At 37.5% G+C, this 27,786-nt stretch overlaps 1 long non-coding RNA gene across 1 annotated transcript; it reads left to right on the top strand.

Annotated features, from left to right (window-relative positions):
- Positions 1–255: 255 nt before the first annotated feature.
- On the top strand, positions 256–27,774 carry LOC136794508 (uncharacterized). Its single transcript, XR_010841412.1, has 3 exons — positions 256–332; positions 9,602–10,002; positions 26,082–27,774. It is a non-coding gene; the product is annotated as an uncharacterized lncRNA (long non-coding RNA).
- The last annotated feature ends 12 nt before the right edge of the window (positions 27,775–27,786 follow it).

The raw sequence follows: 27,786 nt of genomic DNA, 5'->3' as shown, positions 1-27,786 counted from the left end.
CCAATCAGATTAAGGCGTAAAATTCAACATATCAATAGACCATAAGGCGCAATTTGGGGAATTACAAAACAGTGACAGACCATTCTGATGACTTGTGAGGAACATGGAGAACCATAATCTGTCCACATTCTTGGTGTTCCTCCAGCAGAACTGGTGCAACAAATAAGCTTATCTACCCGTGACGCAACACCACCTCCCCGCGCCCCCGCCCCCACACACACAAAATATATATCCAGATCTCCATCTGCCTTTTCCTAGGGCTTCAAATTCTAAATTCACCAAGTGAACCCAGTTCGAATGTGGCTTTCTCTCTGAAGCCTCCCCCGACACAAGTAAGTACTCGTCTTTTCTGCCTCTCATCCTTCTGTCATAGCTACTTTACTACAATGAAGTTTCCATCCTCCCGAACTGTGGGTTAGAGTCAACTGATGACCTTTTAAAGATTAAGAGCCCTAGACCAATTAAACTACAATCTCTGTGGGTAGAGCCTTCCCTGTTATTGATATTTTGCTAAAAACAGAGAGATTAAATTAAAATCTATATTCTAAACAGTGAACTATATAGGCTCTTCCATCCACCCTACTTCCCACCATCACCCTCAATTCTAAGAAACCTGGCAATCAAGCTTATACCCTCAAGGCAGTCAAGAGAAAAGGCCTACAGATACTGGTATTTGATGGGCAGGAGGAGGCAGAGACCAAAAAAAAATGTATCTAGGTCAGCATCCTGCAGTCCCTAAACCAACCCTGTTTACACATAGAGCTTCCAATCAGTTTCTTAGTGCCTCACTCTTTTTTTTTTTTTTTATGATTCAATTTATTTTTAAAAATTTCCTTCCCTAAGGGGAACAGGATTTTATTTTTTTGTTTTTTTATTGATTTATTTTATTTAGTTCACTTACGATATTATGTTAGTTTCAAGTGTACTGCATAGTGATTTGAATTTGCATACATTATGAAATTATCACCATGATAAGTCTAGTAACCATCTGTACCCACACAAATTTATTACAATATTATTGACCATATTCTTTATGCTGTATATTTCATTCCAGTATCTTATTTATTTTATACCTGGAAGTTTGTACCTCTTAATCCTCTTCACCCATTTTACTCCCCACTCCCATCCTTCTGGCAACCACCCATTTGTTCTCTGTATATGAGTCTGTTTTCATTTTTTTGTTTGTTTTTTGTTTTTAGATTCCATATATAAGTGAGATTATTCATTATTTGCATTTCTCTGACTTATTTCACTTAGCATAACACACTCTAGATTCATCCATGCTGTCAAAATGACAAAATTTCATTCTTATGACTAATATTCCACTGTACATATATTACCATATCTCTTTATCCACTCCTCTGTTGATGGACACTAAGGTTGTTTTCACATCTTGTTTATTGTAAATAATACTTCAATGATCATTAGTGTTCATCTTTCTGAATTTGTGTTTTTGTTTTCTTCAAATAAATACCCAGAAGTGAAATTGCTGGATCATATGGTAGTTCTATTTTTAATTTCTTGAGGAACCTCCATACTGTTTTCCATAGTGGCTGCACCAATTTACATTCCCACAAACAGCACACAAGGATTCCCTATTCTCCATATCTTTGTCAACACCTGTTATTTATTGTCTTGTTGGATAATAGCCATAATAACAGGTGTGAGATGGTCTCATTGTGGTTTTGATTTACATTTCCCTGATGATTAGTGATGTTGAGCATCTTTACATGTGTCTGTAGGCCATCTGTATATCTTCTTTGGAAAAATGTCTATTCAGGTTCTCTGCCCATTTTTAAAATGGGTTGTTTGGGGGTTTTTTTGATGTTGAGTTGTATGAGTTCTTTGTATATTTTGGATATTAACCCCTTAACAAATGTACTGTTTGCAAATATCTTCTCCCATTCAGTAGGCTTTTTCATTTTGCTGATAGTTTCCTTTGCTGTACAAAGTTTTTTAATTTGATGTAGCTCCATTTGTTTATTTTTGCTTTTGTTTCCCATCCTGAGGACAACAGATCCAACACGATATTGCTAATACTGATGTCAAAGAGTGTATTAGCTATGTTTTCTTCTAAGAGTTTTATGGTTTCAGGTCTTAAATTTAAGTCTTTAATCTGTTTTGAGTTTATTTATGTATATGGTGTGAGAAAGTAGTGCAGTTTGATCTTTTTGCAAGTAGTTGTCCAGTTTTCCCAACACTATTTATTTAAGAGGCTCTGTTTTCCCCATTGTATTTTTTTGCCTCCTTTGTCATAGATTAATTGACCATATAAGCATGATTTTATTTCTGAGCTTTCTATTTTGTTCCATTGATCTATGTGTCTGGGTTTTGTGCCAGTACTATACTCTTATTTTTTTTTTCAGTACACAGGCCTCTCACTGTTGTGGTCTCTCCCATTGTGGAGCACAGGCTCTGGACGTGCAGGCTCAGTGGCCATGGCTCACAGGCCTAGCTGCTCCGCAGCATGTGAGATCTTCCAGGACCGGGGCACAAACCTGTGTCCCCTGCATCAGCAGGTGGATTCTCAACCACTGCACCACCAGGGAAGCCCAGTACTATACTATTTTGATTACTATAGCTTTGTAGTATAGTTTGAAATCAGAGAATATGATACCTCTAGCTCCATTTTTCTTTCCCAAGATTGCTTTGGCTATTTTTAGTCTTTTGTGTTTCCATACAAATTTTAAAATTATTTATTCTAGTTCTGTGAAAAATGCTCCTGGTATTTTGATAAGGATTGCATTAAATCTGTAGACTGCCTTAGGTAGCATGTTCATTTTAACAATATTAATTCTTCCAATTCATGGGCACAGTATATCTTTCCATTTGTTTGTGTCATCTTCAATTTCTTTCATCAATGTCTTATAGTTTTCAGAGTACTGAAAACTGAGTACTCAGTGGCCATGGCTCACAGGCCTAGCTGCTCCGCAGCATGTGGGATCTTCCCAGACCGGGGCACGAACCCGTGTCCCCTGCATCGGCAGGCGGATTCTCAACCACTGCGCCACCAGGGAAGCCCTCTGCAGGGTTTTTATCATAAATGAGTGTTGAATTTTGTCAAAAGCTTTCTCTGCATCTATTGAGATGATCATATGGTTTTTCTCCTTCAGTTTGTTGACATGGTGTATCACGTTGATTGATTTGTGTATATTGAAGAATCCTTGAATTCCTGGAATAAACCCCACTTGATCATGGTGTAGGACCCTTTTAATGTGCTGTTGGATTCTGTTTGCTAGTATTTTGTTGAGGATTTTTGCATCTATGTTCATCAGTGCTATTGGCCTGTAGTTTTCTTTCTTTGCGACGTCTTTGTCTGGTTTTGGTATCAGGGTGATGATGGCCTCATAGAATGAGTTTGGGAGTCTTAATTTTTTAAAAAAAATTTATTAGAGTATAGTTGATTTACAATGTTGTGTTAGTTTCTGCTTGCTGTACAGCAAAGTGAATCAGTTATACATATATATATATGTTATATATATATATATCTCCACTCTTTTTAGATTCCTTTCCCATATAGGCCATTACAGAGTACTGAGTAGAGTTCCCCGTGCTATACAGTAGGTCCTTTTTAGTTATCTATTTTATATATAGTAGGGTGTATATGTCAATCCCAATCTCCCAATTTGTCCTTCTCCCCCACTTACTTCCTGGTAACCATAAGTTTGTTTTCTACAACTGTGACTCTATTTCTGCTTTGTAGATACATTCATTTGTACCCTTTTTTTAGATTCCACATATAAGTGATGTAATATGATATTTGTCTTTCTCTTATTATACTGGTCCTACGGTATCTCTGTTGATGATGACCACAGGGGAAGGGTTCACTGAGGTCCCTCATCATATCATACCTGCATCTCTCCCTCGGCAGTGGGGACAGCCCTCCTTTATGTGAGGGTCTGAGGAACAGGGCACAGGAAACCCCAAAACCGTTAACGCACATCATTCATTCTGGACTAATTAAGACCTGACCATAGGAGTAATACCTCAGAGGAAACAAACCCGATTTCCTAGATAACAAATTCCTAGATAATCTGAAATAGGTGATTAAAAATTAGGTTTCTAGTTTGAAAAGAAATTTTGTCATTATTTAAGAAGAAAAAAAAGTACCAAAATGGTCACTGGTGGGAAGCTTAACACGTGGAAACCATATTGGTCATAAAGTGAGGAGACCTGTGTCATCTTGTCTCCCCACACCCTAACCCTGGGCTTCAGGTTCCTCAGCTATAAAATGAGGCTGGCTTGGATGAGCCTCTTGTTCCCTTCCAACTTGGCAGTTCCATGACCCCAAATGACCCCGGGATCTAACAGCCCAGCATTGCCTAAATGTTCCCGAGAACTAGCAGAGCATGAAGTGGTTTCATGCTCAGTTGGGAAATATAAAAATGGGTCTGTTACTTGTGGTTAGAAAAAACACATCACTTCTGACACAGAAAGAAGACAGAGGGTGAGGAATCAAACCAGAGCAGTGAGTCTGAATTGCCAAACACAAACGATTTTCCTCTTTGAGGTTAGAAGCCAAGCAGTTTGAGAAAGTTACATAATGGTTTGTCACTCCTTCATTCTCCGGCTTGTGCTCTGTTATGATGATTGCCTCTCCTAGACCACCTGGAAGGTAAACGTCAAGAGCTTCAAATTGTACTTGAGGCTTTGTCACCAAATTCTCCCATAACCCTAGGTAAGTCCCTTAATGCCCAAGACCTCAGTTTCTTCAATTGTAAAATGGTTGGATTGAACAATGAATAAATGTGTTAGTAATAATAAATAATAATGTAATAGGTGAAAAGCAGGGGACAAAAATCACTAAAAGCAACAGTAAAATATATGCAGATTATGTCATCAAGATGTAATTTTTATTCATTCACTGAACAAATATTTATTTCTTGTGCCAGGTATTATTTGAGGTACTGTGGATATGGAATTAAAAAAAGAAAAAAAAAAGCAGATATTCCTGCTTTCTTGGAGTGTAAATTTCTAACAGGATGACAGTAAATAGACAAGCAAATAAGTGAAACATGTAGCATGACAGATGCCATAGAGAAAAAGGGCAGGGAAGAGACGTAGAGAGTCCAGGAAGGGGGTGGTAGTGGAGTGGGTGTGGAAAATTCCTGATGGAGGAGAAAGAATGAGCCAGGGCTGTTAGGACAGCTCTCCAGAACGGGAACAACAAGCACCAATATGCCAGGAACCATAGGAACACTAGTGTGGCTAGAACTGGTGGGCTAGGCAGAGAGTAGTAGGAAATGAGCTCAGAGATTTAACAGAGGACAGATTGTACAGAGCTTTGTAGGACTGTGGTATTTACTCAGAGTGAGATAGGAAGAACTGAAGGATTTTGAACAAAGGAATAACTAAATCAACTAAGGGTTCAAAAAGAACATTCTGGTTCAGTGTGGAGAACACAAAAGCTAAAGCAGGGAAATCAGTTAAGAGGCTATTACAATAATGTGAGATGATGACTGGGATCAGGATGATAGCAGTTCAGGTGGGGAGAAAGTTCATATTCTGTGTATTTTAAAAAGCAAACAGGTTTTGTTAATGGATTAGATGCAGATTCTGAGAGAAAAAAAGAGTCAAGAACAACTTTTAGTTTTTTTAGCAAGAATAACTGGAAGGGTGGGATTGACATTTCCTGAAATGGGTAAGACAGCAGGATGAGGAGGTTTGAAGAAAAAGATTGGGAGTTTATTAAGTTTGAGATGTTAGACATACAAATAGAAATGTTGAAAAGGTAGTTGGATTTACAATCCTGAAGTTCAAAAAAGAAGTTGTCAGAGCTAGCAGTATATATCCAGGAGTCTTCTGTGTATAAATGACATTTAAAGTGATGAGGCTGGAGGAGATCACTAAGGAGGAAAATGAGTTATAGAAGAGTTCAGAGGACTGAGATATGGAGCATTCAAATGTTTAGTGGTTTAGCAAGACAAAGAGAAACCACCAAAGGAACCTGAGAGAGAGAGATGAATGAGGTAGGATAAAAACCAAGAGAGAAAAATATTTGGAAGTGAAATGAAAGAAAAGTCTTTCAAGGAAGGGGGATTAGTCAACTGGGTCAAATGCTGTTGATAGGCCAAGTAAGATGAGGAAAGAGAAGTGATCATTGGATTTAGCAACGTGAAGGTTGTTAGGAACTTAGACAAGAGATGCTTCATTGACAACGTAATTGAAATGGCTTCAAGAGAGAACTGAAGGAGAGGAAATGGAGACAGCTAGTATAGATCACTCTTTCAAGGATTTTTGCTGGATAGTAGAGCAGAGACTTGCGGCAGAGCTGGACTTGGGGCAGAGTTGTCAAGAGAGTGTTATATTTTTAAGCTGGGCTACTCTACAGTATGTTTGCATTCTGATGGAAATAATAAAGGGGGAGGAGCAGGGGGAGGGAAGGAAGGAAGGGAAGGAGGGAGGAAGGAAGGAAGGAAAAGAGGGACGGAGGGAGGGAAGAAGGGAGAAAGAAAAGCAAGTAGTGAAGGACAGGGAGAAGAGGAGAACAAGAGAGGGGAGGGGAAGGATTGAAGGATTGAGGAAGGAGGAGGAAGGGAATGCAGAGGCAGAAGGAGGAGTAAAAATTAATAACACACTGAAAAAGAAAGAGAAGTAACTAGCTAAATCAGAAATGGAAGTGAGGACATTACTACGAATCATCAGAAATAAAAAGGATTATAATCCTTTACTATGAACAATTGTAAACCAACAAATTAGATAACCTAGATAAAATGGACAAATTCCTAGAAACACGTAAATTACCTACCTAAACTGATTAAAGAAGAAATAGAAAATCTCAACAGATCTATAACAAGTAAAGAGATTGTATCAGGAATCAAAAAACCTCCCAACAAAGAAAATTCTAGGACCATACAGCTTTACCGGTGAATTCTACCAAACATTTAAAGAAGAAGTAACACCAATCCTTCTCAAATTCTTCTGAACAGTAGAAGAGGAGGGAACACATCCTAACTGGTTCTATGAAGACAGCACTACCTTGGTCCTATCTGGTGCAAAACACAGATAAAGATATGAGAAAAAGAAAATTACAGGTCAATATCCCTGATGAGTATAGATGCAAAGATCCTCAACAGAATACTAGGAAACTGAGTCCAACACCATATTAAGAGGATTATACACCATGACTAAGTGAAATTTATTCCATGAATGCAATGGTGGCTCCACAAAAGAAAATTAATCAATGTAATATATCACATTAATAGAATGAAGGGGAAAAAAAACACATGATCATCTCAATTGACACAGAAGTGGCATTTGACAAAATCCAACACCCTTTCATGATAAGAAGTGAATAGAAACAAATTAGGATTAGACTAGAACTTCCTCAACATGATAAAGTGCATTTATGGAAGACCCAAAGCTAAAAACATACTCAGTCATGAAGGACTGGAAGCTTTCCCCCCTAAGGTCATGAACAAAATAAGGATGCCTACTTTCACAACTGCTATTCAATATTGTAATGGAAGTTGTAGCCAGAGCACAAAAAAATAAATAAAAGTCATTCAAATTGGAAAGAAAGAAGTAAAATTCTCTCTATTTACATATAACATAATCCTATATAGAGAAAATCCCAAAGAATCCACAAGAAAGCTCCAGAGCTAATAAATGAAATCAGCAAAGCTTCGGGGTACAAGATCAATGCACAAAAAATCAGATGTGTTTACATACACCAGAAATAAAGAATCTGAAAAGGCATTAAGAAAGCAATTGCATTTATAATTTCATCTAAAAGAATAAAAGGCCTGGGAATAAATTAACCAAGGACATAATTGTTATACACTGAAAACCAGGAAATATTGCTGAACAAAATTAAATAAGATCTAAATAAATGAAAATACATCCTCTGTTCATGGTACAAAATTTAATATTGTTAAAATGTCAATACTACCTAAAGTAATCTACAGATTCAGTACAACCCCTGTCAAAATTCCAACAGAAATGAAAAAGTCAATCCTTTAATTCATATGGAAAGAACCCCAAATTTACCATCTGGATTTCTGTCTTGTATGTGTGTGTGTGTGTGTGTGTGTGTGTGTGGCCAGCATTTTCCTCATCGTTACACTAATCTAGATGCTGTGTCTAATCACTTGCTCAGGATCCTTTGTGGCAGCCCCTGGCTCTTTCCTGGTTAAGAGTGTTCAGGCCAGCATCTGGTCCTTGTGACAGTGACAGAATGGAGGTGAAGAGGGAACACAGAGAGACCCCAGGTAGGATAGGTGTGTAAGCCAGCCATCGTGTTTGGAGTGTGGCGTGAAGCAGCAGAGGAGACCTACGAGCTGCTGCTTTGGATTCGGTCTGGGACAGCTCATCTGAGTGCTGTCAGCCCCCTCTGTCCTGACATCCACAGCAAGAAGGGATTTGCTAAGCATGAACAAAATGCAAACCTGAGATCTTTGTTGCACAAATTTTGTGCTACAGGACCATGACCAGTTCCTCTTAACAGGTGCAATACGTATAGAGTGCACATCTGATTACTGGTGGGTCCCTTCCTGTGTAGTGCACATCTGATTACTGGTGGATCCCTTCTTTGTGTTTGAGAAAGTCCTGTGGAGAAGTCATCATGGAGAATTAATGATGGCCCTTGCTTGCCACAAACCCTGATCTCACAGACACTTGTAGCATCTTTTTTACATTCCTAACATCATCTTGACCCTTTAGTAACCCCAAGAAAGTAAAAGGTGATCTGAGGATTGGACCCTTAGTGAAAATTGTTGTTTCAAGTTGATAATGGCCAGCCTCAAGGCAGCTCCAGAAGTCATCAGCAGTAGTCAAAAATCCTTGCTTTGTCTCCAAACCCCAGAAGGCAAGTGTTTTGTCACTTGACACAAGAGCTGGGGAATGAGTTCAGAAATTTGGCATCTTAATTTTATATTCTGAACATCTGTGTTCATGGTGCTTGGAATAAAAACAGGTACAACTAAGGGACTAGGTGGACTGCAGCCATTCATCTGTGCAAGGCAAAAACAATTGCCAAGGCCTTTGCCCCATCCTTACTTGGAATCTTTGTGCACAATAGTCAGAGCAAATAATAGTCCTTTGCACTTCCTTGGCCAAGGCTGCTGGCCAATGTTGTTGGTACCCACAGAGTGACAGCAAAGATGAGATGAAACTGAGTTGCAAGAGCAATATGAAACCCCAGCCAAGAGGAGTATTTTTCAGCTCTTTGGCTTTGGTATAGAACAGTTACTTTATCTAGGACCAGGCCTGGAAGAGGGATTTTCTGTGATGAGAATTATTCCAATCTCAGACCTTCCTTGTAGGCACTTCTGTGTTTTAGGACCTAATCTGTCTCCTGGGAAAGGAAGGGGCCAATGCCAGTCTCTAGGTTGTTTCATTAATCTGACATTACAGATACTGCAGAGAGAACAACAGACCGCCCATCCTGTCACATTCCCCCAGTAGGCTCTTGAATGGGTTGAGTCTTCTTCATGCTTCTGGCTGACTCTGACCCTCCTTGAGAGTCTTATAAGAAGAGAAGAAATTTTATGCCCCACCACCCAAAGTCTTGTGGACCAACCCTGAAATAATGAAAAACAAAGGCAATAATTAAAGGAGTATAGATTCAAAATAAAAAGAAATATCAATTTTTGTTTTTCAGGATCTTCAGCTCTTAACTGGAATCTCATCAAGTGTTCCTCATTGCAAAGAATGGTGTGAAAAATCCTGGGGGGAAATATGACCCAGGCTTTGGAAAACTGGATATCTAACTGCAGGGAGAAACTACATGAGATTGAATTAAAATATTTATGAATATTATGATGAACAAATTCTAAATAATGTGACAACTGGTATAAGCTCCAAAGGGCTTCTACCCATTTGGCCTTCACAGTCAGGTACTATGAGTCAGAGAAGACTTCTTGGAGCAACAGAGTTTTGAAGAGGTTTTTGAAAAGGTAATGCACACAGATTTCAGCAAAGGAAGACCTTCTCACTAGGGTAAATGACTAAGGCATATAGATGTAATGAGAAAGCCACGTGAGGAAGAGGGGCTACAGGAGGGTAAGTAGAAAGTAGGTAAGTTTCCTTTTAATAAGCCTGAAGTTAATGCCAAATGCTTCAAACTTTAAGTCATGATTCTTGAGCAATATTTAAAGTATAACATATTGAGAAAATGAATTCAAAAATGATTCACTAATTGAATGATACAATCCAAGAATGTTTTGATACATTCAAAGGAACTTACTAAATGTTATTATTCTGCCTTGTGTTCTTATAAAATCTAAATCTCATCACAGTATTTTTTTGGAAATGGTATTAGGACTAACCTTTACTGGGTACTTATTATATTCCACACACTATTCTATGTGATCCACACATACTTCAGTCAATTCTTGTAACCATCCTATGAGGTGAGCCTTATTGACCACCCTTTTTATAGCTGAGGTACAGAAAGGATAACTTCATAGACTCAAGGTCACATGACAGGTCAGGATTAGAATCCAGGCTGAGTCTGCCTTTCACATGATGTGAGGTACCTCTCCTTCAAAGCAACAGTGGCAGTCAGACAAATATTTCTCTCAATAGATTCATTTTATGGTGACAAATTTATACACCAAAAATGGAGGAGGTAGGGGCCAAGAGAAGAGTAGGAGAAAAGACTCTAGAATTTTAAATTGAATTATATCAGATAATTCAATATGAATGTCATATATATTTTTTTCTTTACTGAACAGTCTTATAGCCAACAGGAGATTTACTAAGCCTCATAAGTGACAGAAAGAATTAAAAAGTGCATGAATCACGTTATTGCCTTACAGGTGTCTATAATCTAAGGGGAGAGCAACAATGATAAATAATGATGATTTATCTGAAGCTAATGAAATCAATCCTATTCTTGAGGCATAAGCACAGTGAGAGCACAAGGAAAAAAATGATTAACTCTGAGTACATGGTGGAAAGAACTTCAAAGAGGAGTGGGCCTTTGAGCTGAGGTTTAGAGGATGAATAGGATTTTCACTAGGTAAAGCCTCGGGGAAACACAATCTGGGCATGAACAAAGGATAGAGATGTGGTGGGTCACAGAATAGTCAGATGGGAATCCCTCAGGAGTGGAGAAAGATGTGGAACTGGAGGCTGGAGAGGCCCTGGAGTCATGATAGTGGAGAACCCTGAATGCCACCACATTGAAACATAAGGACTTAATTTTTGGGGTAATGGAAATTTTCTTGTGTTTTGAGCTATAATGTGAGCTCCTTGAAAATGAAAACAAGGTTCATGTCTCAATCATCTCTGAATTCCCAGTCTCTTGTACAGCGTCTAGAACACAATAGACATACACAAAGATGGATGGATGGATGGATGAATGGATGGATGGATGGATGGATGGATGAATGAGGCAGACTCAATACAAGCTTAAGAAGTTCAAATGACAGAAGTTAGTAACTAATTGAATATTTGAGCATCAGGAGAGTCAAAGACAACTTGAAGGTTTCTAGCACAGATTACAGAGAGTACAAAAGGATGAGCTGGTCTGAGGAGGTAAGAAATATTTTAATAAATCTGCCATACGCATCTAAAAATGTGGAGTTGGGGGAACCACACAGCAAAGAGGAGACAGGAAAGCATTAAAGTAGATAAGCACAATATAGAAGTCCTGTGTCTGTAAGTGGGATTCAGGGATAGTTGTCACTCCTTGAGCCCAGACAAGCTTCTTCTAGGGTTTGCTCAGGGATATCAGATGAATGCAATGCCCTTGAGAATAGGGAAAGGGTAGGGAGAAGGTGATGTACTTCAGAGCTTCCCCCTATCCCATCCTCTGGTTTACCTGAGATAGCCATCCCTATCTATCTCTTTATTTACCTCCTTACTCTCCCCCAACATTACACAGTATCACTGCTACCCCACAGGCCCATAGACATGGGGAAAGAATCAGCTTGGTCAGAAATGTCATTTTAGATTATACAATGTCTCATAAACTTGATCATATTCTGTCTGGATTTTTCTGGCATTTTAAAAGCCTGCAAGGATCACTGAATTCTTTGGAGGAAAAGGACTAAGCTATACATGTATATGAAAAAAACGGGGAGAAAAACTATTAGCAAAATGAGTAGAAAGTGATACGCCTACAATAATACTCTGTTAACTTTACTATTTTCCCAGAAAAAAAAAAAAATTAACAAAGGAAGGCTGATGTGCCACACAGAATCCATAGATAGCCACAAACCAATAAGAATTCTGGTGTTATTTTGGCAGAATTGGTTTGAATCTGCCTCTGCCAGTCATTATCTGTGTGATTTTAGGCAAAACAGTTAACTTTTATGAGCCTCAATTTTCTTATCTCTTAAATGGGTTTAATAACATCTCCCTCCCAGAGTTATTGTGAAGATTATATGGGATGATCCATATGAAGTTTTCAGTGCAATGTTTGGTATAAGTATGAATTCAGAAATGTTAGTTCACACCTCCGCTTTGTAAACTGCTGCATAGGAAGCTGGATCAAGCTGATACACAGAAAGAAAGAAAGAAACTAAAATGATGCTTGCAATTTGTGGGTAAATGCAGATAATATGAATATAAAAGGGTTTACTAACACCAATACAAGTAAGTAAAATACCGGCTAGTTACTGGCATACAGATTGCAAATGTCTTTCAAGTTTCTCTTGCCAAGCCCTCCTTCTCTGACTCTCCCCCTTGAAGTTTGATGGCTACATTTTTAGAACTTCCCAAAGAGAGAAGGAAGAAGATAATTCCAACCATCAGGCACAGGCATGCTATGGAATTGTTTGTCTGAACAGGAATTTGGTGATATAATTGCTGAGGTCACCTAAGAACTTTGAAGACTTTTTTCCAATTTTGAGGATATGATAATTATATAAAATTAATGCCGATTGTGTGCATTTAACCTTCACAACTACATTTTTGCTAATGGAGCCTTTGTTGCATTTAAAAAAGGAAAATACTGCAGTTTACTCTAGTTTATGGCAGAGCAGTCATTTTGGGGAAAACTTTCATTTTCACCTATTCCCCATAACCTTTCTACTTTATTTTTCTCCCCTCACAATCTTTCTTATCTCTTCTCTGCACCTTTCACAGTCATAGTTCTTTTATTTATTCATTTGTTAATTTAACAAATACTTACTAAATGCCTACTATATTCCAGGCACTCTTCTAGGTGAATCCTAGTAGGATTCTACTGAATCCTACTAAGGATACAGTAATGAGGAATATTAAGTCCCTGCTTCCACGGAGACAGAGAGATGACAGAGAATAAACACATGGAAATATAATTACTGGTAATGACCAGTGCTACAAAGAAAAATAAAGCAAGGAGTAGAGAGTAACTGGGATATGGTTACTTGCTTTAGCATCACTTTATAGACTCTCAGATGCCCCAGGCTACAAGATTGCCCGAAGTTTCATTGCCCTGTGCTAGTTACCACTTGCAAGAGACTGGAGCCAAGACCTACAAATGCATGGTATGATACCCCCACTCTCCACTACCACCCAATTTCAGTTAATCAAAGTGATATGAGAGCTGGAAATTTTTCAACAAATAAACATGTATTAGATTTATAATCATATTACCAAGTCCAAGCTCATACTGCTCACTTCATGACAGGCCAATAAATCTAGAGACAAGTTGTTGGGGCAAGGAATAGTGACTTTATTCAGAAAGCCAGAGGCTGAAAAAATGGTAGACTAGTGTCCCAAAGAACCATCTTTCTCAAGTTAGAATTCAGACTTCTTTTATACTAAAAGAGGAGGGGGTGTGGTTGGTTGTTGCAAACTTCTTGGTGTCAGAATCCTTTGTTCTTGCAGCTGTCCATGTAGGTCAGGTCATGATGTTCCTATAAACCTCCGAAAAGACAAAAGTTATTCTCTGTACTGCAACTTTTTAAATATATAAATTTATTTATTTATTTATTTGTGACTGTGTTGGGTCTTCATTTCTGTGCTCAGGCTTTCTCTAGTTGCGGCGAGCTGGGGCTACTCTTCATTGTGGTACATGGGCTTCTCACTGCAGTGGCTTCTCTTGTTGCAGAGCACAGGCTCTAGGCACTCAGGCTTCAGCAGCTGTGGCTCACAGGCTTAGTTGCTCGGCAGCATGTGGGATCCTCCCAGACCAGGGCTCAAACTCATGTCCCATGCATTGGCAGGTGGATTCCTAACTACTGCACCACCAGGGAAGTCCCTGTACTGCAACTTTTTATCTCTATAGTGGAAAAGTATTATACCTTTAAAGGTCAGAACCTTGAGAATAGGCTATCATACATATTTCAAGCTATAGGCAACATTCTTAACTTGTAGCAAAAGCAATAAGAATACAAAGGTTAAAGTAAAAGGATCCAATATGGAGTCAGATTTATTCTTCCCTATTGCAATCAGAAGGGAAAAAAAATTCAATCTTATGTTAAAAAATGAAAATCTATTACATTGAGATCTAAGAGAAAGATAGTGTTTTCAGGCTTTTGATGCAAAAGTGCTCTCAGTGACTGATGATAAAAGGAGACAAGAATAACCTGGATTCAGATATAAATGTATAACCCAAAACCTGAATACAAACACAATTTCAACATGTATCTGCATCAAATCTCTCACAGGAGCATCAAGCATGGAACAAACTTTCCACATCAGAGAGAGTAAAGATTTGTAAAAAAGGTAGCAGAGAAGAACAAAGAAAGACATCTAGATAATCCACCAAATTAAATAACTGACAATAAAATAATTGATTTTAAATTAATTTGTAACTGCTTAACTGAGAATGGAGGCAGTATAAAGTCAAGAGCATGAGTCTCAAAGATAAATCAGGGTTTAAATCCTATCTCCACCCTGTATTGTTTGGGTGAGCATGAACAAGTTATTTAGTCTTTCTGAGCCTCACTCCCCACATCCTTGAAGTTATCAATAGAATACAATGATTCCTACGTGATAGGGTTACTATAAGGACATACAAAGAATTTTGCAGTGTCTAGAATATAGTAACTATTAAATCAATAGTAGCAATTATTATTATTAAAAGTTTTCAGCCTCATGACTTCAACTTTACCAAAGTGGTCTTTTTAGATGATGTTGACATAAATATGCTGCATTTTTATAAGTCTTCATATTGTTTAAATTAAATATATTATAAGAAAAGTATTGCAAGTTCACTGCAGAGATAGCATAATATCCAGATAAATCATAAGAAGGATTTTTTTACTTTCATTAATACAATTTATTTTTAAAAATCAGAATCATTCTGTGCATGCACATCATTTTGAAATCTGCTTTTTCTACTTAACATCATACCATTAACATTTTTATGACATTAAAAAGTCTTCTACATTGCAGTTTTTAATGGCCATTGTATATGTAACCAATTTCTGTGCCGTAACATATTTAACCAATCCCTTTATGTTTGATTTTCAAGATATTTCCAATTTTCTGACATTATAAATAAAATCCTATGAACATTTTTGCATATAAATCATTATACATAGCTATGAATAATTCCTGGAATAAATTCCAGGAAGTAGAATGGCTAGGCCAAAATATACATACTATTTAATAATTTTAAAACATATTGCCAACTGACACCCTCAGATGTATTATTTCACAGTCCTGTTAGTGTATGTAAGTGCCAACTTCACTGCACTCCTCACAAAAATTGTACATTGTTCTAATTTGCATAAAAAGGCAATCTTAAAAATCATAATCATTTCACTACTTACAAACAACTGGTGATATATGTACATATCTTTTAGATCTTTACATAAATCAGTTTATTAAAATGGAGTTGTAGTAGTCTACTGTGTTATAATCCACTTTTTAAATTTAAAAATATAAAGATCTTCCTATAACTATCCATCTAAAATACTATTTTTAATGACTGAATTGTAGTCCACTGTATCAATAAACAATTTATATACCCAGTGCCCTACTGGTGAGCATTTAGATTTCTACCAATTATTAGATTTGATGAAAAATCTTGTAGGAAATCTTGATAAACATTCTTAATATTTTTTATTTAATTTAATATTTATTTTAATATTTTAAAAATTTGATGTGAAATTGCTTGTCAAAATGGTTATAAAACTTTGTCTTGAAAATATATTGCTAAATTACCTTTCAAAAGGAAGCATCAGTTTATACTCTCATCAACAGTGTGTGAGAGTGGCATTTCCCTGCACCCTCAATTATGAATTATTATTTCCTTCCATAATCTTTGTCTATCTGATAGGTAAAAATGATATGGCACTTGAATTCACAGTCCTTTGCATATTTTTTAATTGAGGTATAGTTGATGTACAGTATTATATACGTTTCAGGTGTACAACATAGTGATTCACAATTTTAAAGGTTATACTCCATTTATACTTATAAAATATTGTCTATATTCCCTGTGTTGTAAAATTTATTCTTATGGCTTACTTATTTTATCCATAGCAGTTTGTACTTCTTAATCCCCTAACTCTATCTCACCCCTCCTTCTCCATTCTCCCCACTAGTGACCACTAGTTTGTTCTCTATATCTATGAGTCTGTCTTGTTTTTGTTATATTCACTAGTTTGTTTTATTTTTTCCACATATAAGTGATATCATACAGTATTTGTCTTTCTATGTCTGACTTATTTCACCTAATGTAATACCTTCCAAGTCCATCCATGTCATTGCAAATGACAAAATTTCATTCTTTTTTATGGTTGAGTAGAATTTCCACTGTATGTATGTGTGTGTGTATGTATGTGTGTGTATACCACATCTTCTTTACCCATTCAACTGTTGATGTGTCCATATCTTGACAATTGTAAATAATGCTGCTATGAACATTGGGGTGCATGTATCTTTTTGAATTCTGTTTTCATTTTCTTTGGATGTATACCCAGGAGTGGAATTATTGGGTCATATGGTAGTTCTATTTACAGTTTTTGGAGGAAAATCTATAATGTTTTCCACAATGACTGTACAAATTTACATTCCGACTAACAGTGTACCAGAGTTCCCTTTTCTCCACATCCTCACCAACATTTGTTACTTATGTTCTTTTTGATGATAGCTATTCAAAGAGATGTGAGATGATATCTCATTGTGGTTTTAATTTGCATTTATCTGATGATTATTGATGTTCAACATTTTTTAATGTGCTTGTTGACCAATCTACATGTCCTCTTTGGAAAAAATGTCTATTCAGTTCTGCCCATTTTTTAAATGGGCTCTTTGTTATTTTGCTGTTGAGTTGTATGAGTTGCTTATATATTTTGGATATTAACCCCTTATCAATTATATCATCTGCAAGAATTGTATCACCTTCATTAGGTTGTCTTTTCATTTTGTCAATAGTTTTCTTTGCTTTTTTGCAAAAGCTTTAAAGTTTAATTGGGTCCCATTTGTTTATTTTTGCTTGTATTTCCTTTGCTTTAGGAGATAGATCTAAAGAAATATTGCTACAGTTTATGTCAAAAACTGTTCTGCCTATGTCTTCTTCTAAGAGTTTTAAGGGTCCAGATCTTACATTTAAGTCTTTAATCCATTCTGAGTTTATTTCTGTATATGGTGTTAGAGAATATTCTAATTTCATTCTTTTACATGTAGCTGTCCAGTTTTCCCAGCACTATTTATTGAAAAGACTGTCTTTTCTCCATTGTATATTCTTGGCTCCTTTGTCACAGATTAATTGACCATAAGTATGTGTGTTTATTTGTGAGCTCTCTATTCTCTTCCATTGTTCCATGTGTCTGATGATGTGCCAGTACTGTACTGTTTTGATTACTGTAGCTTTGTAGTATAGTGTGAAGTCAGAGAGTGTGATTCCTTCAGCACTGTTCTTCTTTCTTAAGATTGTTTTGTTTATTCAGGGTCTTTTGTGTTTCCTTGTTTTTTAAATTATTTTTTCTTCTTCTGAGAAAAAATGCCATTGGTAATTTGTTAGGGATTGCATTAACTCTGTATTTTGCCTTGGATAGTATGGTCATTTTAACAATATTAATTCTTCCAATTCATGAACATGGTATACCTTTCTATCTGTTGTGTTGTCTTCAGTTACCTTCATCAGTGGTCTTATAGACTTCAGATATAGGTGTTTTATTTCCTGAGCTAAGTTTATTCCTAGTTTTTTATTCTTTCTTATGTGACTAAAAATGGGATTGTTTCCTTAAATTTTTTTTCTGATAGTTTGTTGTTCATTTATAGAAATGCAACAGATTTCTGTATATTAATTTTGTATCCTGCAACTTTACCAAATTTACTAATGAGCTCTAGTAGTTTTTTGGTGGCATATTGAGGATTTTCTATGTATAGCATTATGCCATTTGCAAACAGCAACAGTTTTACTTCTTCCTTTCCAATTTGGATTACTTTTATTTATTTATTTTCATTGTCTAATTGCTGCGGCAAGAGTGGGCATTCTTGTCTTGTTCCTGAAGCCATTGGGTACGATGTTGGCTGTGAGCTTGCCAGATATGTCCTTTATTTTGTTGAGGTATGTTTCCTCTTTGCTCAGTTTCTGGAGAGTTTTTATCATTAATGGATATTGAATTTTATGAAAAGTTTTTTTCTGAATCTATTTAGATGATCATATGGTTTTTAATACTTCAGTTTGTTAATGTGGTGTATCACATTGATTGATTTCAGGATATTGAAAAATTCTTTCATCCCTGGAAAAATTCTTACTTGATCATGGTGTATCATCCTTTTAATATATTGTTGGGTTAAGTTTTCTAATACTTTGTTGAGGATTTTTGCATCCATGTTCATCAGTGCTACTGGTCTGTAACTTTCTTTTTTTGTTGTAGCTTTGTCTTGTTTTGGTATCAGGGTGATGCTGGCCTCACAGATGAGTTTAGGAGGATTCCTTCCTCTGTAATTTTTTTTGGAATATTTTGGAAGGATAGGTGTTAACTCTTATCTAAATGTTTGATAGAACTCACCTGGGAAGCCATCTGGTCCTGGACTTCTGTTTGTTGGGAGTTAGTTTATTAATGATTCAATTTCATTACTAGTAATTGGCCTGTTCACATTTTCATTTTCTTCCTGGTTCAGTCTTGGAAGATTGTACATTTCTAGGAATTTGTTCTTTTCTTCTGGGTTGTCAACTTTTTTGGCATGTAGTTGTTTATAGTAGTTTCTTATGATCTTTTGATTTTCTGTGGTAGTGGATGTAATGCCTCCTTTTTCATTTTTTATTTCATTGATTTAGGTCCTCTCTCTTTTTTTCTCAATGATTCTGGCTAAAGATTTATCAATTATGTTTATCTTTTCAAAGAGCTAGCTCTTAGTTTTATTGATCTTTTCTTTTTTAGTTTCTATTTCAGTTATTTCTTCTCTGATCTTTATCATTTCTTTCCTTCTACTATCTTTGGGTTTTATTTGTTCCTCTTTCTCTAGTTCCTTTAGGTGTAAGGTTAGATTGTTTACTTGAGGTTTTTCTTGTTTCCTGAAGTAAGCTTGCATCATTATAAACTGCCCCCTTAGAACGGCTTTTGCTGTATCCCATAGATTTTGTATCATTATGTCTTTGTTTTAATTTGTCTCCAGTTATTTTTTAGTTCCTTTTGAGTTCTTCAGTGATCCAATGGTTGTTTAGTAGCATATTGTTTAGCCTCCATCTGTTTGCATTTTTTGCAATTTTTTTCTTGTAGTTGATTACTAGTCTCATAGCATTGTGGTGAGAAAATATGCTTGATATGATTCAATCTTAAATTTACTGAGACAGGTTTTGTGGCCTAGCATGTGATCTATCCTGCAGAATATTTCATGTGCACTTGAAAAAGTATGGATTCTGCTGCTTTTGGATGGAATATTCTATATACATCTATTAATTCTTTTTGATCTAATGTGTTGTTTAAGGTCAGTGTTTCCTTATTCATTTTCTGTCTGGATAATATGTCCATTGATGTAAGTGGGGTGTTAAAGTACCCTATTATTATTGTGTGACTGTTGTTTTCTCCCTTTATGTCTGTTAATATTTGATATACATATTAGGTGCTCCTATGTTGAGTAGATATATACTTACATCTTGTTATATCTTCTTGGATTGATCACTTGATCTTTATGTAATGTCCTTTATCTTTTTGACAGTCTTTATTTTAAAGTCTATTTTACCTGATATAAGTTTTGCTACCCCAGCTTTCTTTTGATTTCCATTCACATAGAATAACTTTTTCAATCCCCTCACTTTCAGTCTGAGTGTGCCTTTAGATCTGAAGTGAGTCTCTTGTAAGCAGCATGTATAAGAGTCTTGTTTTGTATACATTCAGCTATTCTATGTCTTTTGATTGGAGCATTTAGTCCATTTACATTTAAATATAATTCACATTACATTTAAAGTAATTATCAATATGTATGTTCTTATTGCCATTTTGTTAATTGTTTGGGCATTGTTTTGTGGGGTTTTTGTTGTTGTTCTTCCTTTCTTCTGTGATTTGATGGCCATCTCTAGTGTTACATTTGGATTCTTTTTTCTTTTTGTCTGTGTGTATCTATTATGGATTTTTGGTTTGTGGTTACCATGAGGTTTACACATACCCATATATATATATATATATATATATATATATATATATATATATATATATATATATATGTATGTATATACTGCTATATGTAATACATATATATATATATGATTATTTTAAGTTGCTGATCTATTCATTTCAAATGCATTTTGACAATCCTGCAGTTGTACTCTCTTCCCCTCAGGATTATTGTTTTGATTAGATTTTTCATCTGATTGTTTTGTGTATCCCTTAACTGCTTACTATGGATATAGATGATTTTACTGCTTTGGTCTTTAACCTTCCTAATAGCTTTGTGCATGGATGATTTCCTACTTTTACTCTAATGTTTGCCTTTACCAATGAGCTTTTTCCTGTCATAATTTTCATGTTTCTAATTGTTGCCTTTTTTTTTTTTTTTTTTTTGCTTAGAGAAGTTCTATTAACGTTTCTTGTAAAGCTTATTTGTTGGTGCTGAACTCTTTTAGCTTGTGCTTGTCTGTAGAGTTTTGATCTGTCTATCAAATCTGAACAAGATCCTTGCCGAGTAGAGTGTTCTTGGTTGTAGGTTTTTTCCATTTATCACTTCAACTATTTTGTTCCACTCCCTTCTAGTCTACAAAGTTCCTGCTGAAAAGTCAGATGTGAATCTTAGGGGAATTTCCTTGTATGTAACTAGTTGTTTTTCCCTTGCTTAAAAAAAAAAAAAAAATTTATCTTTAATTTTTGGCATTTTAGTACAGTGTATCTTGGTATGGTCCTCTTTGGGTTCATCTTGTTTGGCACTCTCCATGCTTCCTTGTCCTAGATGTCTGTTTCCTTTCTGAGGTTAAGGAAGTTTTCAGCTACTGTGTCTTCAAATATGTTCTCTGTCCCCTTCTATCTCTCTTCTCCTTCTGGGACTCCTATAATATAACTGTTTGCAAGCTTCAGGTTGCCCCAGAGGTCTCTAACTGTCCTCATTTCTTTTCATTATTTTTTCTCTTTTTCTGTTCAGAACCAGTGATTTCCACTACACTGTCTTCCAGCTTGCTGATCCATTCCTCTGCATCATTTAGTCTACAGTTGATTCCTTCTACTGTATTTTAAAATTTCAGTTATTCTTCATCTTTGGTTCTTCTTTATATTTTCTAACTCTTTATTAAAAACGTATAACTTCTCTCTCTGTTCATCCATTCTACTCCTGAGGTCTTTGGTCATCTTTATGATCACTGCCTTGAACTCTTTCTTGGGTAGATTGCCTATCTCCACTTCACTTAGTTCCTCTTCTGGGGTTTTATCTTCTTCCTTCATTTGCAACAAGTTCCTCTGTTGCCTCATTTTGCCTAAGTTTCTGTTTTTATTTTTATGTATCTGATGTCTTGGTTATGTTTCCCAACCTTGGAGAAGTGACTTTTTGTAGGGGACATCCTATGTGTGACAGCAGCACTCTCCCCTCTAGTCACCTGAGCTATATGCTGTAGGGGTTCCCCCTATGAGGGTTGCGTGGGTCCTTCTGTTGTGGCAGGCTATGTCAGTGGTTTGGTAAGCTTTGTTGGCCCTCAGTCCATTTGGTTGCCAGGCCCTGCCTTGTGCAGAGGCTGCTGGCTGCTAGTTGGCAGGACCAGGTTATGTGGCATCTGACTGTGGAACTGTGGCCAGTTCCTGACACAGTTGGATGCAGGGGCTGTATTGTCTCAAAGTTCGAGTTGGCCTGCTAGTAGGTGGGGCCAAGGCCCAGCTGGTCCTGGGGCAGGATTTGGCTTGTTACTGGGTGGTCCAGGTCTGTGGGCTACAGGGCTGAGGTTTTCTTGTGGCTGGTTTCTGCCCCCTGGTAGGTGAGGCTGGTCCCAAGGCTAGAGCAAGCTTCCTGGAAGATAGGGCTGGGGACCAGGTAATTCTGGAGCTGGTGTCTGCCCACTGGTGAGTTGAACTGAGTCCTAGGATCTCTGGCTGGAGGATACTGAGGGTCCTAGGCCTAGTGCCTGTGCACTGGTGTATATGATAGGTCCTGGCTCTCTGGAAGGCAGGACCATGTCCAGAGGCAGCTGTGGGCTCAGGGGTCTTAAGGCAGCCTGTCTGCTCATGGATGGGACTGTGTGTTTGCCCAATTAGTTCCTTGGCCTGAGGAGTCCCAGCACTGACACCTATAGGCTGTTGAGCCAGGGTGGGGCTGGGTCCTGGGCCAGTAAACTAGAGGGAGGATTCCAAAATGGTGTTTTTCAGCACCAGTGTCCATGTGGTAGAACAAGCTCCCCAAATGGCTGCTGCCAGTGTCTATGTCCCCAGTTTGAGCTCCAGTTGCCTCCTGTCTCTCCAGGAGACTCTCGAAAATCAGCAAGTAAGTCTGAACCAGGCTTCTATTAAATTACAGCTTCTTCCCTTGGTCCCAGAGTGTGTAAGATATTGTGTGAGACCTTTAAGAGTGAAGTTTCTATTTCCCTCAGCCTTCTTGGTCTCCTGAAAGTAAGCCTCTTCAAAGCCAAATGTTCTGGGAGCTCATCTTCCTGGTGCAGGACCTCTGGCTATGGAGCCTGACTTTGTGCTCAGACCTCTCACTCCTTTGGGAGAACCTCTGCAATTGTAATTATTCTCCTATTTGTGGTTCATCCACCCAGGTGTATGGGACTTGACTATATCATGTCTGCCCTCCTACCTGTCTCATTGTGGTTCCTTCCTTATATCTTTAGTTGTAGAAGATCTTTTCTGGCAGGTTCCGGTCTTTTCCATTGATTTTGTTTTGCAAATGGTTGTGATTTTGGTATGCCTGAGAGAGAACGTGAGATCAGGGTCTTCTCCTCCACCTTGGCTGATCGCCCTCCACAGTCTTTTAAATTAATGAGGCATTTTAAAGTTAATAGGTTACTTTTATTTTTATTCTGTAAATTGTTAGAGTAAATCCTTTAGATATTTATAAATTGGTGTGTTCATCTTTTTCTTATATATTTATAAAAGTTTGTATATATTAAATAACCCTTTGGCTGTCCCACATATTAGACATATTTTGGCCCAATTAGTCATTTGCTTTTAAAAAATTATTTTATTATACTTTATAGTCAAGGTAATTAAGATATTATTTAGAAAAAGTGAAATTTTCCCTTTTCTATGAATTTTAACAAAAGGATACACTCATGTAATCATCAGTACAATCAAAATATAGAGTAGTTTTATCACACTAAAAAAATTCCCTCTTGAGATTTCCTTGGTGGTGCAGTGATTGAGACACCATGCTCCAAATGCAGTGGGCACAGGTTCAATCCTTGGTCAGGGAATTAAGATTCCTCATGCCACATGGTGCAGCCAAAAAATAAAATAAAATAAAATCCCTCTAGTTCTCTTCTCCCCCAACTCTTCTCCTTAGTAATCACTGATTTTTTTTCTGTCCCTATAGTTTTGCCTTGTCCAAAATCTCATATAAATGACCTCATACAATATGTAGTCTTTCTAATCTGTCTTCTTTCACTTAGCATAATGCATTTCAGTTTTATCCATATATCAGGTTTTTTTTCTTTCTATTGTATTCATTCTATGCATATCCACAGTGTATTATCCATTCACCAGGTGCTGTAAATTTTTATTATTTCTGAGTTTTGGTGGTTATGAATTTTAAAAATTAAGTCTCTATTATTATTCATATAGAAATGTTTGTGTAGACATATGTTTTCATTTCCTGTGGCTAAATATTTCAGAGCATGGTAAATGTATATTGAACTTTGTAAGAAATTGACAAACAACTGTATTCCAAATTGGCTGTAGTATTTTTGCATTCCCATCAACAATGTATAAGAGTTCCAGTTGCGACCTTCAAGATGGCAAAGGAGTAAGACGTGGAGATCACCTTACTCCTCACAAATGCATCAGAAATACATCTACATGTGGAACAACTACTACAGAACACCTACTGAACGCTGGCAGAAGACCCCAGACTTCCCCACAGGCAAGAAACTCCCCACGTACCTGGGTAGGGCAAAAGAAAAAAGAAAAGAATAGAGACAAAAGAATAAGGATGGGACCTGCACCAGTGGGAGGGAGCTGTGAAAGAGGAAATGTTTCCACACACTAGGAAGCCTCTTCACTGGAGGAGACAGGGGGTGGCATGGGGGAAGCTTCAGAGCCATGGAGGAGAGCGCAGCATTAGGGGTACAGAGGGCAAAGTGGAGAGATTCCCACACAGAGAACTGGTGTTGACCAGCACTCACCAGCCTCAGAGGCTTGTCTGCTCACCCGCTGGGACAGGTGGGGGCTGAGAGCTGAGGCTCTGGCTTCAGAGGTCAGATCCCAGGGAGAGGACTGAAGTTGGCTGCATGAACACAGACTAAAGGGGGCTAGTGCACCACAGCTAGGAGAGAGTCTGGGAAAAAGTCTGGAACTTCCTAAGAGACAAGAGACCATTGTTTCAGGGTGCGTGAGGACAGGGGATACAGAGCAACGTCTAAACCAGCTCCAGAGAAGGGAGCAAGCCACGGCTATCAGTGCTGACAACAGAGATGGGCATGAAATGCTAAGGCTCCTACTGCAGCCACCAAGAAGCCTGTGTGCAAGCACAGGTCACTATCCACACATCCCCTTCTGGGAGCTTGTGCAGCCTGCCACTGCCACGGTCCTGTGGTCCAGGGACAACTTCCTCAGGAGAACACACAGCATGCCTCATGCTGTTGTAACATCACGCTGGGTTCTGCTGTCGCAGGCTCACCCAGCATTCCATACCCCTACATCCCAATGGCCTGAGTGAGCCAGAGCCATCTAATCAGTTACTCCTTTAACCTCATCCTGTCTGGATGGGGAACAGATGCCCTCATGTGACCTACATGCAGAGGTGGGGCCAATCCAAAGTTGAACCCCAAAAGCTGTGCGAAAAAAGAAGAGAAGGGGAAATTTCTCCCAGCAGCTTCAGGAGCAGCGGATTAAATCTCCACAATGAACTTGATGTACCCTGCATCTGTGGAATACCTGAAGAGACAACTAATCATCCCAAAATTGAGGTGGTAGACTTCAGGAGCAACTGTAGACTTGCGGTCTGCTGTATATAACTGACCAGTTTCTGGTTTTATGTTATTCTTAGTTTAGTATTTAGAATTTACTATCATTGGTAGAATTGTTTATTGATTTGGTTGCTCTCTTCCTTTTATATATGTATATATATATATATATATATATATATTTTTTTTTTTTTTTTTTTTTTTTTTTTTTTTTTGCGGTACATGGGCCTCTCACTGCTGTGGCGTCTCCTGTTGCGGAGCACAGGCTCTGGACGCGCAGGCTCAGCGGCCATGGCTCAGGGGCCCAGCAGCTCTGCGGCATGTGGGATCCTCCTGGACCGGGACACGAACCCGCGTTCCCCGCACCGGCAGGCGGGCTCTCAACCACTGCGCCACCAGGGAAGCCCTATATATGTATATTTTTTTCCTTTTTCTCTTTTTGTGAGTGTGTATGTGTATGCTTCCTTGTGTGACTTTGTCTGTATAGCTATGCTTTTAACATTTGTCCTAGGGTTCTGTCCATTTTTTTAAAATATTGTTTTAGCTCTTGTTATCACTGGTGGATTTGTTTTTTTGATTTTGGCGCTCTCTTATTTCTTTCTTTTTTCCTTTTTTATTAGTTTTTTTAAAATAATTTTTTATTTTTTACTTTAATAACTTTATTTCTTTTTTTTTTCTTTCTTTCTTTTTTTCTCCCTTTTCTTCTGAGCTGTGTGGCTGACATGGTTTTCACACTCTGGCTGGGCATCAGGCCTGTACATCTGAGATGGGAGAGCCGTGATCAGGATATTGGTCCACCAGAGACCTCCCAGTTCCACATAACATCAAACAGCAAAAGCTCTCCCAGAGATCTCCAACTCAACACTAAGACCCATCTCCACTCAAAAACCAGCAAGTTACCGTGCTGGACTCTCTATGCCAAACAACTAGCAAGACAGAAACACAACCCCACCCATTAGAAGAGAGGCTGCCTAAAATCATAATAAGGTCACAGACACCCCAAAACACACCACTGGAAAGGGTCCTCCCCACCAGAAAGACAAGATCCAGCCTCATCCACCAGAACACAGGCACTAGTCCCCTCCACCAGGAAGCCTACACAATCCACTGAATGAACCAGAGCCACTGAGGGCAGACACCAAAAACAATGGGAACTACAAACCTGCAGCCTGTGCAAAGGACACCCCAAACACAGTAAGTTAAGCAAAATGAGAAGACAGAGAAACACACAGCAGATGAAGGTGAAAGGTAAAAAACTACCAGATCAAACAAATGAAGAGGAAGAAAGCAGTTTACCTGAAAAAGAATTCAGAGAAATGATAGTAAAGATGATCCAAAATATTGGAAATAGAATGCAGAAAATACAAGAAATGTTTAACAAGGACCTAAAAAAAAATGAAACAGCAAACAAACAATGATAAATAACACAATACATGAAATTAAAAATTCTCTAGAAGCAATCAATAGCAGAATAACTGAGGCAGAAGAATGGAGAAGTGACCTGGAAAAGAAAATCATGGAAATAGCTACTGCAGAGTACAATTTAAAAAAAGAATGAAAAGAATTGAGGACAGTGTTAGAGACCTCTGAGATAACATTAAATGCACCAACATTTGAATTATAGGGGTGCCAGAAGAAGAAGAGAAAAAGAAAGGGTCTGATAAAATATTTGAAGAGATTATAGTTGAAAAATTCCCTAATATGGGAAAAGAAATAGTTAATGAAGTCCAAGAAATGCAGAGAGTCCCATACAGGATAAAAACAAGGAGAAACATGCCAAGACACATATTAATCAAACTGTCAAAAATTAATGCAAAAAAATATTAAAAACAGCAAGGGAAAAACAAAATATAACATACAAGGGAATTATCATAAGGTTAACAGCTGATCTTTCAACAGAAACTCTGCAAGCCAGAAAGGAGTGGCAGGACATATTTAAAGTGATGAAAGGGAAAAACCTACAACCAAGATTACTCTACCCAGCAAAGATCTCATTCAGATTTGATGGAGAAATTAAAACCTTTACAGACAAGCAAAAGCTAAGAGAATTCAACACCACCAAATCAGCTTCACAACAAATGTTAAAGAAACTTCTCTAGGCAGGAAACATAAAAGAAGGAAAAGACCTACAATAACAAACCCAAAACAATTTTAAAAATGGTAATAGGAACATACCTATTGATAATTACCTTAAATGTAAATGGATTAATTCTTCCACCCAAAAGACATAGACTGGCTGAATGGATACACAAACGAGACCCATGTGTATGCTGTCTACATGAGACCCACTTAAGACCTAGGGACACATACAAGCTGAAAGTGAGAGCATGGAAAAAGATATTCCATGCAAATGGAAATCAAAAGCAATATGGAGTAGCAATTCTCATATTAGACAAAATAGACTTTAAAATAAA

Source organism: Kogia breviceps, chromosome 7 (genome assembly GCF_026419965.1).
Source record: "Kogia breviceps isolate mKogBre1 chromosome 7, mKogBre1 haplotype 1, whole genome shotgun sequence".
In the NCBI taxonomy this organism is placed as follows: domain Eukaryota; kingdom Metazoa; phylum Chordata; class Mammalia; order Artiodactyla; family Physeteridae; genus Kogia; species Kogia breviceps.
This window is presented reverse-complemented; position numbering and strand designations above follow the sequence as displayed.